The sequence below is a fragment of the Chelonia mydas genome, chromosome 18 (assembly GCF_015237465.2).
Source record: "Chelonia mydas isolate rCheMyd1 chromosome 18, rCheMyd1.pri.v2, whole genome shotgun sequence".
NCBI lineage: Eukaryota > Metazoa > Chordata > Testudines > Cheloniidae > Chelonia > Chelonia mydas.
Window position 1 is genome coordinate 13,903,332 of NC_051258.2, and position 13,379 is coordinate 13,916,710.

The 13,379-nt window shown below is 46.2% G+C and overlaps 1 long non-coding RNA gene across 1 annotated transcript; it reads left to right on the forward strand.

The window, feature by feature from the left end:
- The first annotated feature begins 4,870 nt into the window (after positions 1-4,870).
- On the forward strand, positions 4,871-13,018 carry LOC122463235. The gene is made up of 4 exons (XR_006286405.1): positions 4,871-5,353; positions 11,761-11,877; positions 12,231-12,376; positions 12,794-13,018. It is a non-coding gene; the product is annotated as an uncharacterized LOC122463235 (long non-coding RNA).
- Positions 13,019-13,379: the final 361 nt, after the last annotated feature.

Here is a 13,379-nt window from a genome sequence, read left to right on the forward strand (position 1 = left end):
TAAACACCTACACAAAGGGCCAGGCCATGGGGAATCAGGCCCTGTGTTTGCTTATGTATCTAGATAATGCCTCGCCCATGTGGGCACTATTAGAGTTGCATGAGTGAAAAAAATCTCTCGGGTTAGGACAATAGAGAAGCCATGAGGACTGGATATACATACTGATACCATTTATTAAAAGGCATGTAGTGTTTACTTAGTACATATTGCAAAATATTATCTCAGTATATTTGCAAACCTCTTTGCAGTATCCTGGTAACTGCCAAGCCTTCTGTTCTGCATACTTTTCTCTGAGAGACAGTTTACGCACGAACGCATGCACATCCATACGTACGTATGTCTGTATGTGTTCCCCTTTTCTTTTTAATTCTAGTGTAAAACAAAAAGTTTAGGCCAAAAATTCACAAATATGGCCACTGATCTTGGGTGCCTTAATTTTTGGGAACCCACCTTCACACATGAAGGGACTTTCATTGGTGCTGAGCATCACAGCGCCAAGAGAAGTCAACAGGAACCTGTGGGTGCTCTGCATCTCTGAAAATCAGGTACCAGGTATCTCAGTTGGGTTCCCAAAATAAGTGGCTATATTTGAAAATTGGTTGCATTCTGAAGGGACTCTATTTTAAAGTAGCATAAAAGGGTCTGACTTTAAACATTCAAATCCAGGATATGTATTTAGAGCTAAGGTTCAATATTCAGGGCTTAATTGCCCCCCCAGTTCCTATGTATTGCATAACACACAAGGCCAAATGCATCTCTGTTGTTAAGTGGGTGTAAATCCCATTCATATTAACATCCACTTATGGCCACTGTTCAGCTCTGGTATGATGTACAACCTTGTGCATTTTTCTCAACCCCACTAAAACAAAGTGCAAAGGGGTTGTGATGATTGTGAAAAAATTAAGCCTCCCTTTTTTCTGGAGGGATGTCAGACTGTCCTTACCCTGTTTTTTTTTTTCTCCCAGAGGTTGCCACATTGTTTTCCCTGCAAAACAAACTTGTGAGGAAAATTCCCCCCCGCCCACCCCGCCATCAGTATATGACTTGATGACGTGGGGTGAAATTCTATCTCTTTATGATGAGTTGTGATGGCATTGCAATGAAACATCCTTGCTTGAGATACAATGAGGCTTCCCTGTCACAAGATGATTTCCAGGAAGGTAAATTTTGAAAGTGGGACCATTTTGGTAAACAAGTGAGATTTTTTTTAAATGCCTCATTGAAACATGAAAAGCCCTTTGTCATATAAAGGAGATATTTTATAAAATGCCTGAAAATAAATCCAAAGCAAGGGTGTCTCCCTTGAGATCTGACAGGCCCAGCAATGTGGTAGATCAAAGCAGAGTTGTAGTCTTAACTCTGAATTCTCTGGGTTTTGTGGGATTCAATGAGGCACCCTCACAGATGCTAAAGGAAAAGCAGAAAGAGAGAAGAAAACAATTCCCACTCACCTTACTTCATCCCTTCATTCACAGCCAGCAGATGGGGTGGGGTAGAAAGGGGAGAGGTGTTTGTACCAAATTCATCCCTGATATAATTCCACTGATTTCAGCGGAGATGCACCAAGTGCGAATGTTGCCCATAACGCTGAATAGAATCAGATCTATTATTATTTGTTTGTCTGTTTGTATTATTGTAGTGCCTAGAAGCCCTAATCCTGGACCAGGATCCCATTGTACTGGGTGCCAGTGTAAACACAAAATGATCATGTGATGTCCTGAGGGTGCTAGGCTTGTGTCATTGCGTGCAGCTGATGTTGTAGAGCCACTTGGGTGGACCTGTGAAACCTACTGCTCATAGACCCATAGACTTTAAAGCCAGAAGCCATGATCATCTAGTCTAGATCATTTCAGGCCTCAGATCTAGTCTAGTTCGTTTCATGGTGACAGAATCTCACCCACCCTCTCCTGTAATTGAATGGTGAAAGACTGTTTTGTTGTTGTTTTTGGAGGGGGAAAATATGTGGGATAAGTCTTGAATTTAACTTGGAACTGTGAGTTTAGGGCCAAATCCAACCCCGACCTCTGTGTGGCCTTCACAGAGCTGCAGTGGAACCCACTGGCAGACATGGACTGAGTGATGGGGACTTGTCTGCTTGTGATGTTGGGATCTCATTCTGGAGTTATTTGGCTCCCTTTTGCAATGCCATTTGCTGCTGGAGGGTATTATGCTCTCCTGCTCTGGGAGGAGGATGGCACTGCATAGCTTTTTGAGTTTATTCTCCTCTGGGCTGTAATATTTTGGTCTAATTCCAGTTGTTGGGTTTAGTGTGTGTGATGGCATGTTGGCATGCAGGAAGTCAGACTAGGTGATCTGGTGAACCTTTCTGGCCTTCAGCTCTCTGACTGTGATTTAGGAGGTTGTTCCTGTGTCTGATTCCTATCCCTATACCATCACATTCCCTGGACTAGGTGTGTTGATTGTTCTGTGAGTGACCCACACAGTATTGCCAACTCTGATTTTGCCATGAGTCTCAAGACAATTATTGTTTTCCTTAAAGCCCCAGCTCCTGGAGTCAAGTGAGTATGTGATGATTTTGGCTTTCATTCTTAAGGAAAAAGGAAGTTTACAGATCCTCCTGGCAGTGGAGTAAGTTTCAACATGTAACCCATGTACACCCTAAAGGCTCAAAGCAGAAGGCAAATAAAAATGAACAACAAATCGATTAGGTTTTTTTTACATAATATCATGATTTTAAAGCCAATCTTATGATTTTTTGGTGAGCCTGACTCATTATTTTTGAACATTTGGGGTTGGCAATACGGCCATACATGTTAAAGTCACCTAGCTTTAACTTGATCGGTTAGAGGCACACTGTCTCATCTAGACTAGATTTTTAAAATGTGGTTGTTAACATGTGCTAACAACACACGCACACACACACTGTGCCTATGTGAGTAAGTATATTGGTACGCTATGAGTTTTGTTGTTGCTGTCTCTGGGTGGTTGCTCTCTGTGTGTTGTGGTAGGTATGTGCTTTTGGTGTGTCTTGTTACTCTGCCTCTCTCTGTTGTTGTTCAAGGTATGTCTCCTTATATTGTTGCTCTCTTTCTATGTGCTGTTTCCCTGAGGAGTGTGTGTGTGGTTGCTTTGGGGGCATCTGTGTCATATTGAGTAGTGTGAGTTTGCCTGTTTGTGTGTTGCTCTATACATCTGTAAATATGCCTTTTTTGCTGTTGCTCTGCCTGGGTGCATGTTGCCTTGAGTGTGTGTCTGGGTTACTGTTGCTCTAGGTATGCAATGTTACTCCTCTCCCTCCGTTGCTCTGTGTGTGTGGTTTCATTGTTTGTGTATTCTTCTGTCTCTTTGTTATTGCTGTGTACCTGTGTGTGTGGTTTGTTCCTGTGTGAGTTTGTGTGTCGTATTCCATTGTAGGTGTGCGTTATGTGTGTGGTGTTGGTGTTGTTCTGTCAGTGGTGTTGCTCTATGTGTTGTTGGAGTGTTGTTGTGGGGTGAGTGGTATTGCTCTACGTGTGTGGTGTTGTTGTGTTTGTGTTTGGTAGTTGCTATATGTATTATTGGTGTGCATTTGTATTGTTGCCCTGTATATGCAGACGCTGTGCGTGTGCAGTTGTATAGTCTTGTGTGTGGTGTTGGTTTGTATGTTTTTGGTGTACGTGGGCTGTTGTCCTATATGTTAGCTCTGTGCGCGTGTGTGTTGTTGCTGCATATGTTGTTGGTATGTGTGTGGTGTTGCTCTGTAAGTTGTTGGGTGCGTTTGGGTGCACTGTTGCTCTGGAGTTATTGGGGTGTGTGTTACTGCTGCTGTTTTGAGTGTGTGCACACCCGGGAGCGCTGTTGCAATGTGTGGGTGGGTGGCGTTACTCTGTGTGTGCGCATATGTGGTGTTGCTGTGTTTGTGCATGTGTGTGTGCATGCTGTTGCTTTGTGTGTGTGCATGTACATATGTTTTGTAGTGCTGTTGCTCTGCCTGTGTGGTTGTTTTGTGCTCTGCTCTCTTCGTGGTTGTTGCTCTGTGTGGTTGTTTTCTCTGGCTTTGTGTGTGGTGGTGGTGTTGCTCTTTCTGGCTCTGTGTGTATGGTTGTTACTCTGTGTGGTTTTTTCACTGAGTGGTTATTGGCCTGGGTGTGTTGTTTTCGCTCTCTCTGGCTCTAGGTGTGGTGTTTTTGCTGGGTGTGGTTGTTGCTCTTTCTGGGTATGGTGGTGTTGCTGTGTGTGTGATTGTTGCTCTCTCAGGCTCTGGGTGTGGTTGTTGCTCTAGGTGTGGTGGTGTTGCTGTGTGTGTGTGTGGTGGTAGTGGTACTGTGTCATGTTGTGTTGTTGCTGTGTGTGGTGGTTGTTGCTGTGCGTGTGTGTGGTGGTTGTTGCTGTGTGTGGTGGTTGTTGCTGTGTGTGTGTGGTGGTGGTGGTGGTGCTGTGTCATGTTGTGTTGTTGCTGTGTGTGGTGGTTGCTGTGTGTGGTGGTGTTGCTGTGTGTGCATGTGTGGTGGTATTGTAGTGTGGCTGTTGCTGTCTCATGTGTGGTGGTTATTGCTGTGTGTGTGTGTGGTGGTGGTGGTGCTGTGTTGTTGCTGTGTGTGGTGGTTGTTGCTGTGTGTGTGGTGGTTGGTGGTTGTGGTGGTGTTGCTGTGTGTGTGTGTGTGTGTGTGTGTGTGTGGTGGTATTGTAGTGTGGCGGTTGCTGTGTGTGTTGTGTGTTGCTGTGGTGGTGGTGGTGGTGTTGCTGTGTGTGTGTTGTGTTGTTGTTGCTTTCCCTGGCTACGCACTGTTGCGCTTTCATGCTGCCTGCTGGCGTGGCGCGTTGCAGGCCGAGTGCCTAGGCGGCTGCCGCGCCCCAGGGGAGGCAGCGGCCGGGGCGGCCTCACTACTTGAAACGTGTCGGCGGCTCATCGCTGCCTCGGCTCCGCTTCCAAAGCGGCTCCGGCGGCGGCTGGGTGCTGGGGTCGCACCCCGGGGCCCCGGACCGGCCTAGCTCGTGCATCTGGCGCACGGGGCTCAGTCCCCAGCCGGACTGACCCAGGCAGCACCGAGCATGGCCCCGAAAACCGAACGGGTGGATCCGGATCCTGTGCTCGGTGCTGGCTGTGGCTGCTGCCGAACAGGACTGAGTATCACTGGGTCCGGATCCTGCACTCGGTTCTGACAGCGGCAAAGGGGTTCTCCGTCCCTTGACCCGAACCCTCTTAGACCTGGTTCTGCTTGGTGGATGGGGCTGCCTCCTGCCTCTCCAGGACCAGCTTTTTTGGAGGGTGTCTCCCCCTCCCAGCCAAGCTGGGGTCTGTGTCCAACTCAGAGGGGTGCATCGCACTGCACCCTGTTGCACCAACGGCCAGAAATACCTCTCAACTCCCAGAGGTGCAGCTGGGGGTGGAGGAGATCAACCCCGGGCCATGGTATGTTGTTTGTCCCCACCCTCAAGCCTCCTAATGTGAGGGTGCAGGCCCAGCCTGTGTTTGCTTCCCAAGCCCCGGTAAGGTGAAGGGGTGCAGCTGGGAAGAAGATGCTCTTAACGCTGGTTCACATTATTAACGTTAATCTGTGCCTCAAACCACTCCCAGGTCCCTCAGGCATTAGGGAATAGACTTTCTCCCCGCATGGGTTGTAGAACTGTGCATGTAGATTATACTATTGTTGTTATTTATCTAATCTGTAATACTATGTAGCTATAAAATATAGTTATGATTTGTTTATTTAACTAAAGCCCTCTCCCCTCCCCCCCAAAAAAGAGAGAGAGAAAAAAAAACCCTATTACTTACAGTTAGGTCCACCAGCCTTCTTTGCCATGGGGGGGAGGGGGGTGTCACAGCACACTCCAGAAGGTCTGTGTGTAAGAAGGGATGCAGACTGAATGGCTGCACTTTTTATACCTAATGGTTACATGGTGGGGTTAGTTAAAAGCCTGGCTCTGCAAATTAAATATATATAATTCAGTAGCCCACAGACTTTTTTAAAAAAAAGTATATAATTCTTGGTGGTTGGAGCTGTGAGGATGTTAAAAGTGCTCTGGATCCTGAGCAGGGAAATCAGGAAGGTTTTTATTTCCTGCCCTGGCCTGGTATGGTAAAAGGATTAGGGGAAGGTGGATCAGCTCTGTGCTATCAGAAGCACAGGGTTATGATTTTGATTTAACCCTCTGAGTTGCATGCAGGAAGGCTTCTCCTTTCTAAAGTCCGCTGCCAGACTAGTTTACTTATGCCTGCATCTGTAATTTTCACTCCATGCATCTGAAGAAGTGGGTTTTTTACCCACGAAAGCTTATGCCCAAATAAATCTGTTAGTCTTTAAGGTGCCACCAGACTCCTCATTGTTTTTGTGGATACAGACTAACACAGCTACGCCTCTGATACTTGAGACTAGTTTAGGATTTCCTGGGCATCGGAAGAGCTGAGTGCTAGTTATTGTACTGGGGTTAGGGACTTGCTCTCAAGATGAAGCAGGGTGAGGCTGTGGCAGCGAAGCTGTGGGGAAGACCCAGGTTTGGGATTAATTTTGGCTTCCTGATTTCTGGGCTGGTGAATGTGGGGTGTCATGTTCCAGCAAGGGCGGGAATGGGATGATGAGACTTTCAACATTAGCACGCTTTCAGATAGCTCCCACTGACCTCAGTGGAAACAGTGGGTGCTGAACACCTGTGAAAATCAGGTCACTTTTTGAGGGCTTAATTTTGGATATGGGTGACTAAAGCTTGAAAAGTATGGCCTGAGTGACTTGCCCTGAAGGTCATGGTGAGTCAGTGGCAGACTTGAAATTGAATCTGAGAGTCCTGACTCTCTAGTCCAGTGATTCTCAGCCTATTTACCATTGTGGGCCACATATGCAGCTCTCTGTGTGTTATGTGGGCTACATCCACACAATATATATATTGCCTGTATGGCCCCTGAGGATGTCTCATGGGCTGCAGCTGTGTGCTGATTCGGCAGCAAGCGGGCCCTGGGTTGAGAACCATGGCTGCAGTTGCTAGTCTCAGGCAGGAGGAGAGGAATCATGGAGTTATAACTTCAGGAAAAAGCAGTGCCACAATGAAGATGTGTGCAAGATCCAGCTCTGATACCTGGAAGGGAGAAACACAAATCTAGAACTGAAAAGGCAAGGACTTCACTGAACCTGAAGTGCCTCATGAAGTGTGGTACAGATTGTGTGTACACAGTGACAGATTTTTCAAGAGATACATATAAAGCTCAAAATGGGGGGAAGAAGTGAGGGGAAAGGAGAGAAATTCAGTTCCCCTTGCAAAAATATTTAGCTAAAGTGAAGTATCTATGTCTAAGGGAAGAAGAAGTCAGTTATTTTATGCTTACTGTTTGAGCCCTGGACAGTCAGTGATGTGTACCACCCATTTAAAAACAGTCTGGCCATGTGGCTGTAAGGAGGCAGAATTGTCTGGTGTTCCAGGCTCATGCTGCTGAGTTGCTATCTGATTTTGCACAAGTCACATAAATCACCCCATGCCTCAGTTTCCCTGTCTGTAAGTTTAGGATGATAATTTGGTTCCTGTGATTATTGTTGCTCATGAGCAAGTAACTGTTTGTTTTTTGAAAAGGAAGAAAGGACGTGGTTATGGCCAAAGCAAATTCATTTGAAAATTCAAATGAATATTCGAAGAGAAATTGCCTTTGTGCAGCGCCTCGCACAATGTAGTGCTGGTCCGCAACAGGGGTTCATAGGCACTACTGTAATACAGTTCCTAAATAATATTTATTGATTGATTGATTGATTTGCCCAGCTTTTTTGTGTGCCCAATACATGAGGGTATAATTGGGAAGCTGAGCAATGGGTGTTTGCTGTGTGTTTTGCGTGCCTCAGTTGTTGGTCAAATGACCTACAAAGACTTGTCACTAGGGGTGGAATGGGGTCTGCTGCACATTGATTATAGGGAAGGGGAAGAGAAGGATATTCCCAGCACTACCACTTGGGCAGAATGTGGCTGGAGAGGCCCTGTCAGTGATGCTGTAATTTTAGCTACTATAAGATGTTAAAATGGGAGAAACACTGTTTTTTCTAAGAGTCTCAGAGATGCTCTTTGTTTAACTTATCTTCCTGTCTGGTGCTGCCCTGGTAGCATCTCACCTTGTAGTGACCATTCCTCTGTTGCTATTCAGATTGGTCTGGTAAGGTTTGAGCAAAGGGTGCAGGACAGATTTCCAGGGGTTGTTTGAAAATGGTATGCAACCAGACCACCCAGCCAGGGGATTCTTGGCATGGTTTGAACCTGTCCCTCTCAGCATGCTGGAGTCCAGTTCCATTTCCATGTCAGTTGCTGGACTTGCCCAATAGACTGCTGAAGCAACTGTCTGCTGTCATTAAGCCCACAAAAATTTCACAGGCCATGTCCCACTGCAACCACCCTCTGACTCCCTGTCTCTGCTTCACCAGTGATTTTAAATGTGCCTGGTCAGTTCTCAAAATGGAGCGAGGTGTTCCCCAGGGGCCTGCACTGGGACCAGTCCTATTCAACATATTCATAAATGATCTGGAAAAAGGGCTAAACAGGGAGGTGACAACATTTGCAGATACAAAACTACTCAAGATAGTTAAGTCCCAAGGAGACTGTGAAGAGTTACAAAAGGATCTCACAGAACTGGGTGACAGGGCAACAAAATGTCATATGAAATTCAATGTTGATAAATGCAAAATAATGCACAGTGGAAAACATAATCCCAACTACACATATAAAATGATGGTGTCTAAATGAGCTGTTACCACTCGAGATCTTGGAGTCATTGTGGATAGTTCTCTGAAAACATCCACTCAGTGTGCAGCGGCCGTCAAAAAAGCGAACAGAATGTTGGGAATCATTAGGAAAGGGACAGAGAATAAGACAGAAAAATATCGTATTGCCTCTATATAAATCCGTGGTACGCCCACACCTTGAAAACTGTGTGCAGTTCTGGTCACCCCATCTCAGAAAAGATACACTGGAATTGGAAAGGGTACAGAAAAGGGCAACAAAAATGATTAGGGGTATGGAACAGCTTCCATATGAGAAGAGATTAATAAGACTGGGACTTTTCAGCTTGGAAAAGAGATGACTAAGGGGGGATATGATAGAGGTCTATAAAATCATGACTGGTATGGAGAAAGTAAATAAGGAAGTGTTATTTATTCCTCCTCGTAACACAAGAAGTAGGGGTCACCAAATGAAATTAATAGGCAGCAGGTTTAAACGGGACAAAAGGAAGTATTTCTTCACACAACACACCGTCAACCTGTGGAACTCTTTGCCAGAAGGTGTGAAGGCCAAGACTATAACAAGGTTCAAAAAAGAACTAGATAAATTCATGGAGGATAGGTCCATCAATGGCTATGAGCCAGAATGGTCAGGGATGCAAAACCATGCTCTGAAGCATCCCTAGCCTCTGTTGGCCAGAAGCTGGGAATAGGCAACAGCTACAGTAATCACTTGATTATTCCCTGGTCTGTTCATTCCCTCTGAAGCACCTGGTATTGGCCACTGTCAGAGACAGGATACTGGGCTATATGGACCATTGGTCTGACCCAGTATAATGGTTCTTATGTTCATGGAGTTCACTGGCCCCTTCTTTCACAGTGAGAAGTGGTATTCAGCCAGCCAGCACAGGGATGTGAATGTCACCAGGTGTAGCTTTTTGGAGAGGCGGCGCAGAGGCAGTCTTTTGATGAGCTTTACTGGCTTGATGCCATCTTATTTTATAGAAAGCATGGCCTTGGCAGGTGTTGGTGGCAGGAAAACAAATTCCACATGGGTATGTGACAAAGAGACTCCTCTTGGGTAAATGGAAAAAAGGAGTGATACATTTCTTGAAACTGATCAAAGGCAGGGTGAGCTTGTGCTCCTAAGAGCACTTGGGAACTGTCTTCTGTAGCTCCAAAGGTCACAAGACAGCCTGGAGGACCTTTCAGAGTATCAAGGAGAATTCCACCAAGGGCCCCCCAGCACTTTTCTCCTTTCCCATCTCTTTGTTAATAGGGATGGTCCTGGACAAAAACCCCAGAGTTTGGGCAGGTTTCAGGCTGGATCCTGACTGCACGGTTGGCCCCTGGGCTCTGTAATGGGACAAACAAAAACCCCAGATCCAAAAAGTGCCTGGTGCTCTATCACACCCTTCTTTCTGGATTTCTCTGCATCCATGGAGCCTTCTACTGCACCCACTTTCTGATACCCATGTCAAGTCAAAGACGTCATCCTTGACACCACTAGGGATTGGATGGAATTTGTAGTGGTGTCTGCAGTCCTTTGTGTGACTGTACTGTGCAAGCTGGGACATAGGGAGGTGCCTGAGTAGTGACATCAGGCAACACAGGCTATGTCAGTCCAGGAGCAAGAGAGCCAGAGAGGAGCACAGGGTTTGTTTGCATCCAGCAGGCATGAGAAACTATATGTACAAATTAGGTCTTTCTCTGCCAGTAGGGGTGCTACAGGGTTGCCTTTGGTCTCCTCCAGCGTTGCCCCTTGACTGTCGGGGGTGGGGGGAGGTCGCTATTTTGAGCTATGCTGCATTCCTTGACCTGGAAGGGTGTTTGTGGGTCCTTTTCAGCAGACCAGCTCCTGGCTTTCTTTGAAACTGTTTTTTGGAAGCGTCTGCACAGCGAAAACGCATGCAGCTACGTTGTTTGCCTTCTCTTTTTTTATTTTTTTAAAGTGTGCTTATTATAGCTGCAGGATTATTGCTGCTATAGTTAATCCTACATCAAATTTCCAACATAAACTTCCTATTTTCATGGGTTTAGCTCAGCGGGGAGTTTTAAAACATAATTTCTCAGTGATGTAGCGGTGGGTGGGCTGGGGTTTTGTGTGTGTGTAATAAATGCTTCAGTTCAATAGCAATCTAAGGGATGTTCCCTAGCATGTTGGTTTCCTAAACTACAACAGGGTGTCGCTCTAAACTTGATGAGGATAGCGTGTTTCTCTCCAGCTCTGTTATATACTGATGGCGAGAGAGATTGTTTTTAAATACTCTGCAGGAGAAAGACTGCTCCTGTTCCAGCAGAACTTAGCCCAATTTAACAGAGCCCTGGTGCCGCCACACCATGATAACCCCTTCGAAAAATAATGAGAACAGTTCAGAGTGGACATTTGGAGCACACTACCTACCATGGACATGGTAGATGTTACCCTGTGGACATTAACATCACTTTGAAATGATCAGTGACTCGCCAATGCAGCATAATCACCAGAGACATGCCAAGCACTGTGTCATCAATCACTCTTGAAGTGACACTATGCCCTTATGTGTGTGCTGCTCCTGCTCAAGCCCACTGTTATAAATCCTCCTAGAATAGAGGAACATGTGTTGCTTGTAACATATATATGTACACAGGGGTGCCCTAAGCATGTCACATCATTCTGTTATTGATAGATTCCATCAGGCCTCGATAGGGATGCTTACACTTAGCCATAATGGAAAGGGAATCGCATTCTGTAGACTGTAAAGCTGAGTAAAACTCTCTGTGATATCTAGTATACAGCTCCACCGAAGTCTGGTGCACATGTGCCCTTTGTAATACACATCTGGCTAGAACACTGCCATTCCTCCTCTCCCGCTAACAGCTCTGGGCAGCAGGTATTTGGCATTCGAAGTATGTGGCCTGGAAAACATCTGTGAGAGAAGATACAGGGCTTCCACTGTGGCCGCAGGAGTGATTGGAGTCACCTGTGGCGTATAAGGAAAGGGTGCAGGAAGGGGATCCGTAAATCTGAAAGTCGGGTCAGCACCCTGTAGTGTGTTACAGTGAGTGTTCTATACGGAAGAGTGGTTCTGAACCTGTGGGTGGTAACCCCAAGTCTTGATCCCCCTTTCCTGTCTCCATTCTTCTTCCAAAGTGCAGGATTGGATCAGACTTTTGCAAGTGGGTGCGCTGCAGATGGCTGAGGCGACCCCAGCACGTACTGCCCCGTTTCCGGCGATGCATTCTACAGGAATCGGCTCTTCCTTTGAAGGTGAGCAGGCAGCGGTGTAAAGAATTTCTGGGACACCACCAAAGGGGGTGCGTCGATAGGAGCTGGTTGCTGGGCCACAGTATGAAGAAGGTTGAGAATTTTTGGTATAGAATATGCGTGAGCTGTGGCATATGCCAAAGCAGTGGCTACCTCCAAAGAGCACCTGCTCCGTGCCAGGTGTAGCAGAAATGTGGACACTCCTGCACGCAGAACCCTCGTCAATGTGATATCTTGAAATGAATGGTCATCCTTAGCACATTCCATCCATAGATCTCAAAATACTTTAAGTGGGTAAGTATCCCATTTGACAGATGGAGAAACTGAGGTCTCCTGATCCTGTTCTTTTTCCTTAGCCATGGTACCTCCCCTTCTGGACATCAGGAAGAGATGCACCACTTTTTCTTCAGCTGTTGACATCAAACCTCTTTGCCCTTGATTGGGGACATAACCGCCTTGTGTAGGACCCACGATATTGCTGAATGACACGAATGCACAGAAGGTTTGTGTTTTGATATTTGCCTCCTGCTCTTCAATAGAGGTGCATAAATACTCTTCCCCCCCTGCTCCCCGCCCCACAGCATGTGCATGCACACACCACAGCCAGTAGGATTGTTCATTGAGATACACACACATGCAACCGTCTCGCTCATATTCCAGATGGATATCTGACAGGAGCTGGCAGCGTGGTGGAAGCTTGTCATTTCATGGCTCCGAGTGTTGTCAACGAATGCTGCTTTCATTAGAGATGTCTCTGGCGGATGGCAGAGTAACCTGCCTATCTCCACAGGCAGTTACATATACACAAACACAATACGGTGCACACACCTGCCAGTACTGAGGTAGGGAGCGGGGTGTTACAGAGCGGGTTTGTGTAATTAAAGACAGAATAACTGCCTTCGTTGCTTCTCTCCTGCAGCATAAAATAAGACCGAGACTCAGGGGTTGGCTTCTGGCGATCTAGCCATGGCAGCATGAAAAATGAAGAGGAAAGCGATAAGAAACTAATAATTTATGTTCCAAGCACAGACTCACACCAGTGTGGAGGGAAATTTGTGCCAATAACTCCTACTAACTCAGAAAGGCATGCAATCTTTTATTGCACAAATTATTAACGACCAGAAAATAAATGACTCTGTAATCAGATCGGTGCTGCCGGCACTTTTAGTTTCTTCTTTTATTTGTATAAATTCTGAAGTCAGTCCGCCCATGAAGCTTAGGCAAGGGGAACTTTTGTTGGCGGGCTGCCCTGCCTGACGACAAAACAGATTAAACAAAGACAAAGCAGGAACATCCTGGTATCTCCTCTCCTATCAGAGGTGGGTTTGCTCAACAAACATGTACTGGCCCCTTGAGCGTTGCATGGGGCAGCTACACAGGGAACCCAGATTTGGAAGCTTTTTTTATTTTGCCTGAAGCAGCCAAATAGCAGGACTGTCTCCTTTAGTTATATAAGCTCAGAGAAGGCCACGGCCCTCTGCCATCTTGTTACTGCCCCTATCCAT